Source organism: Piliocolobus tephrosceles, chromosome 2 (assembly GCF_002776525.5).
Source record: "Piliocolobus tephrosceles isolate RC106 chromosome 2, ASM277652v3, whole genome shotgun sequence".
NCBI classification, from domain to species: Eukaryota; Metazoa; Chordata; class Mammalia; order Primates; family Cercopithecidae; genus Piliocolobus; species Piliocolobus tephrosceles.
The window spans coordinates 149,982,532-149,988,514 of NC_045435.1; the positions used below are offsets into that span (position 1 = coordinate 149,982,532).

The 5,983-nt window shown below is 37.3% G+C and overlaps 1 pseudogene; it reads left to right on the forward strand.

Annotated features, from left to right (window-relative positions):
* The first annotated feature begins 1,821 nt into the window (after nucleotides 1-1,821).
* LOC111539440 lies at nucleotides 1,822-5,230 on the forward strand (annotated as a pseudogene).
* The last annotated feature ends 753 nt before the right edge of the window (nucleotides 5,231-5,983 follow it).

Genomic DNA, 5,983 nt, shown 5'->3' on the forward strand with positions numbered 1-5,983 from the left:
GGCTGCAGCTGCTATCACATGCCGAACTTTCTTGTAACAAATTGTCTGGATTTTTTAAAAAAGGAAAAAGCAAGAATGAATCCTTCTGGTTTTTAGCTTTTTATAAATTATGTTTCAAATCTTTACATTTTAGAAATAATCATTGCTGGAACTGTTACATTTTTTGGAACTCTTTTTTTAAATATAGTATTTCCTCTAAAAAATTAAAAACAGCTATTGGTATGGAAAAAAAATACAAAAAACCTATCCCTTCAAGGTGAAAGTTAATATTTCAATAGTGAATTAGAAAGAATTGTTATGTGATTTGGATGCAAAAGCAAGATAAGTGCAATCATCATCAATTTTTTTAAAATCTCCTATCAGTATACTCTAAAATTTTGGAAACAAGATTTTTAAACCAATTTAAAATTATTTTAAACAAAAAAATTTAAATGGAATTGGAACCCATTTTGATAACAATAAAGCAATGACAATACTGCCTAATTGTCTGTGAGAACTACTGATTGACATCAAAGAAGATGGAAATCTACTAGCCAAATTTTAACATAAGCACTTTCAAAATTGGTGAATGGGAATTAGTTAAAACAGCCAGTAAGAAAATTCTTCCATTTGTATTTATATATCTTTGTGAGACATTTTTTAGTTGCGAAAACCATTACGACAACGTGCTGAAAAACTAAATTGAGAAACACATTTGAATGTATGACAAATTTAACAAAAGTTTGTAAAATAGTGATGCATACTCAAATATAATTATAATTTTAGTGATAGCAAAAACTTTTGTACCATTAATAATTTAAATAAAAATAAAACAATGATTATCATTAGCTCAGCCTTTTTTTTTTTTTTTGAGAATGAATGTCGCTCTGTCACCAGGCTGGAGTGCAGTGGCACAATCTCAGCTCACTGCAATCTCCGCCTCCCAGGTTCAAGCAATTCTCATGCCTCAGCCTCCCAAGCAGCTGGGACTACAGGTTCCCACCACCACACCCAGCTAATTTTTGTATTTTTAGTAGAGATGGGGTTTCACCATGTTGGCCAGGATGGTCTCGAGCTCTTGACCTCATGATCCGCCTACCTTGGCCTCCCAAAGTTCTGGGATTACAGGCATGAGTCACCACGCCCTGCCAGCTCAGGCTTTAAGGTTGTAATTGGTATAGGTTTTATGATATACATAATAGATATTGACATGGTAGTTTGTCTATAACTTACAAATGAGTAAATATACATATAGTGAAGATACACAGTCAAAATTCTTTCACTAATGGGACCCGCAAACAAAAATTTTGGAAGCAGTGCTATTCGTGATGTATTTTGTGGACCCACAGCATCAGTGTAACATGTGACATTGCTGGAAATGCAAATTCTGAGGCTCCACCCTAGACCTACTGAATCAGAATCTCTGGGAAAGGGGGACAGGCATATGGGTTTTAACAAGATCTCAAAGTGATTATCTAAGGCATGATATAGATCTAATCAAGACACTCCTCTTTAAAAGCTGCCTGCTGCTTATGAAATTGAAGCAGGCTTCTCACCATATCATTTAAAGGCTCTCCAAGTATGGCCAAGCCTCCCTTAATGGCGTGCGTCCATGACTCCTCACCATGTTGGAAGCCTCAGGTATTCTTAGATGCACGCTTCTCTTCTCTCCTCTTTTCTTCATCTGGAATTTCTCCCCAGTCCAGTTATGTCTGCTTAACCAAAACCTTTACAAGTTCAATGCCTACCTCAAAAGTTACCTGTTCTAAGAAAACTTGCATAATCTTAGTGGGAAAAAAAAGACCTACATATTCTTTTCCCCCTATTTTTTTTATAATGCCCATGGCATCTTGTTTGTTCATCTCCCCCGGACTCTACTGCATCATGCCTTATAACCATTTGCGTACTTATCTAATTCGTTCTAAGGATTGTAGGCTCCTAGAGAGAGGCTTGCTTAATCTTTCTTTACACCTTAGCTTAGCACGGGCCTGGAAGGCTCTAATTGCTGGATACAGAATTGAAATAATATTCCACAACTGAGCTCGGCCCACAATGTCTTCTTCCTTTATCACTCTATTTGGGACACTACCTCATCATGAAGAACCTGAATTTCTCAAGAATTTTCCACATACTTGGGTCACTCACTGGCTATCTCTTCCCCTCAGATTGCATTTCTGAGTTGCACAATCTCTCCTGATCACTTAGTAATGATTGCAATTTAAACACTAGAAAGCAAATGATGATTAAAAAAAAAAAAGTTTGCCATGTGTGAGGTCTTACCAGTGCCAGATACTGTACAAAGTGCTTTAGATGGTTGTCTCATTCAGTCCTGACAAAACCTCTATTTGACGGACATATTACCACTCCCATTTTGCCAGATGAGGAAACTGAGGTGCAGAAAGGGCTACTAGAGTAGTAAGGCCAGGATTGGAATCCAGGCTGGCTGACTACAGAACCTGCAAAATCAACCTCTCCATTACCCTGCTGAGAACAGAAGATACTACTCCACAGCCATCCTTATATTAAATCCAATCTCTAGCCCTCTTAACCACATGAAAAAGCACATGCATTAGAGTCAATCTTGATGACAATATAAAAACTATGATTTTACTATGTAAATTCAATTTAAATCTAGATCAAAGAAATCTAAATTGCTCTTCATTTGGGCTATAATCTTATATTCCAAAGCTTAAATGCTTATAAGAAAGCTTTATCTAATTTAAGATTACTAGCTCAAATATAAGTACAGACTTAATACTACTTTTCCTCTAAAGTAATCAGTACAAAGAGTTCTATTCTTCCCATAGTAAAATATGTCATAGAACTTGAACTGCTAGGCAATCACTATCTTTTCTTTATAAGAAAAAAAAGCTTTTGAAATATGTACCATAACCTCTGAAAAATACAATTATCCTCCCAAAGAAATTAGGCATTTTTTTCTGACAAAAACTATGGGCAATTGATCTATAGTTCTTTTCTTCCTCAAAAAATTATTGTATATTGTGTAATGATCATTATAATTAAAAATTAAGATGGCTTGCAATAATTCCACCATTATTTGATTCAAAATCTTTATAAAATATTGGCATTTTCCAACATTTATTTTTCCTGTCTATGTTCCATTTAAGGCCAAATTTTCAAACCCAGCTGCCAAATTACACATATAATTACTGCATTTGCGCACAAAAATGTGATAATTGCTTACACAATTTCAGAGGCCAGCTTGAGGCTCCTTTCCAAATTTGTTTTACATGTACAGTGCGGTGTATGTAGTTTTATATGAAAATTGGAAAAGTAAAATTCATGGTTTGTCTGGGTGATGTGTGAAAATGGATACAAAATAAAGCCTTTCTATAAATGCCTGGGACTGTCTTCGTATTTTCTCCCAATAGACCTTTATAAAAGTCTTATAGAGAAGCTCAAACTTCAGCTAGTGTTGGAGCAATGGCAATGAAAGGGGATGATGCCTAGTATAATGCCTTAAATAGTTCAGATGCCCATTTTGTTGGTCGACATATTGTCATGAGGCATTCTTCTGTCCATAAACTGCTCCCACCAACCTAGGCAAGAAAGATAAAGGTGATATAAGGCCCGCAATCATTCAGTCAGCCACGATGACACCAGCCTCAATAGGGCAGAGTAGTTGAGCACTGGTGGCTGGGGATTTACCCTTCCAACTTTGCCTGACAGTTGATTTTACAGCTTGGCAAGCATGCACTATGGATATAGCTCATAATGGATATTCCTAGTGGAAGCTTTGGTTCAAGAAAAGGCAAAGAAACAAGACCTAGCTAGTCATACAATTAGTGAGATGATCTAAGGTATTTTTGTTTCAAAACAAAAGTGGGTGGAAAATTATGGCCAGTTGCACATGAACCACTACCTATCCTCAAAAGATCTACTTTCTAAACTCAAGGATTACGAATCTGATCTCTGACTATTACCAAATATCTGACTACAGAACTGACCAGAAGCAATTAGGTCAGAAGCCTATTAAATACTGAAGGAAGTTCTATTTGAGAAATCTCCAGCTATTTTCCATAGAGGTTACACTAATCTACATTCCCACCAAGAGTGTAGAAGTATTCCCTTTTCTCAAATAACTGAAAACAGTACTACCATTTGACTCAATAACCCCCCTACTGGGCAAAGGAAGAGAAATTGTTGTATCAAAAATACACCTTCACTCTTATGTTTATTGTAGCACTATTCACAATAGCAAAGTCATGGAATCAGCCTGTGTATCCACCAACAGATAATTGGATTTTTTTTAAAAAAGGTGGTATAGAGCGCGTGCAGTGTGCAGGGGCTCTCTCCTTGTCAGTCGGCAACGCCTGCGGGGTGGTGGCTCTGTGACAGTGGCAGTGGCTGGACTCCGGCGGTGAGCGGTCTCAGCACCGAGGTGCACACTGTGCCCTTCTCCCTGGAGTACCGAGTCTTCTTCAAAAATGAGAAAGGACAATATGTATCTCCATTTCATGATATTCCAATTTACGCAGATAAGGATGTGTTCCACATGGTAGTTGGAAGTACCACGCTGGTCTAATGCAAAAATGGAGATTGCTACAAAGCACCCTTTAAACACCATTAAACAAGGTGTGAAAAAAGGAAAACTTCGTTATGTTGCGAACCTGTTCCCATATAAAGGATATATCTGGAACTATGGTGCCATCCCTTAGACTCGGGAAGACCTAGGACACAATGATAAACATACTGGCTGTTGTGGTGACAATGACCCAACTGATGTGTGTGAAATTGGAAGCAAAGTATGTGCAAGAGGTGAAATAATTGGCACAAAAGCCCTAGGCATATTGGCTATGATTGACAAAAGGGAAACCGACTGGAAAGTCATTGCCATTAATGTGGATGATCCTTATGCAGCCAATTATAGTGATGTCAATGATGTCAAATGGCTGAAACCTGGCTACTTAGAAGCTACGTTGGAGTGGGTTAGAAGGTATAAGGTTCCTGATGGAAAACCAGAAATTGGTTTGCTTTTAAGGCAGAATTTAAAGATAAGGACTTTACAATTGATATTATTAAAAGTACTCATGACCATTAGAAAGCATTAGTGACTAAGAAAATTAATGGAAAAGGAATCAGTTGCATGAATACAACTGTGTCCGAGAGCCCCTTCAAGTGTGATCCTGATGCTGCCAGAGCCATTGTGGATGCTTTACCACCATCCTGTGAATCTGCCTGCACAGTACCAACAGATGTGGATAAGTGGTCCCATCACCAGAAAAACTAATGAGATTTGTCTGTAATACAAGCTGATATTGCTGCATTGTATTCATCTGGATGGGAAAAGTAGTAGCCTTTCAAAGCTTTAAATTTGTAGAACTCATCTAACTAAAGTAAATTCTGCTGTGACAAATCCAATCTACTCAGAATGTTATCCATTTAAAGCATTTTTCAAATCTCAACTAAGATAACTTTTAGCACATGCTTAAATATCAAAGCAGTTGTCATTTGGAAGTCGTTTGTGAATAGATGTGCAAGGTGAGCACATATGGGATGTATATTTTACCATATGTTAGGAAATAAAATTTTTTGCTGGAATAAAGTGGTATATATACATCATGGAATATTATGCATCCATAAAAAAGAATAAAATAATGTCTTTTGCAGCAACCTGGATGGAGCTGGAGACCATGCTCCTAAGTGAAATAACTCAGAAACAGAAAATCAAGTACCACATGTTCTCATTTATAAGTGGAAGGTAAACAAATGGTACACATGGACACAAAGATGGAACTCATAGGTACTGGTGAATCCAAAAGAGGGGAGACTGGGAGGAGGGTGGCGGTAGAAAAATTACCTATTTGGTATAATGTTCACTATTCAGGCAATGGCAACACTAGGAGCCCAAACCCTACCATATGCAATACGTCCATGTAACAAACATGCACGTGTACCCCCTGAATGTCTAAAAACAAAAAATAATTGAAGGACGTTCTCCTGCCAAAGGCACCCTGAAAGTATCATATTATCCTCCTCAATG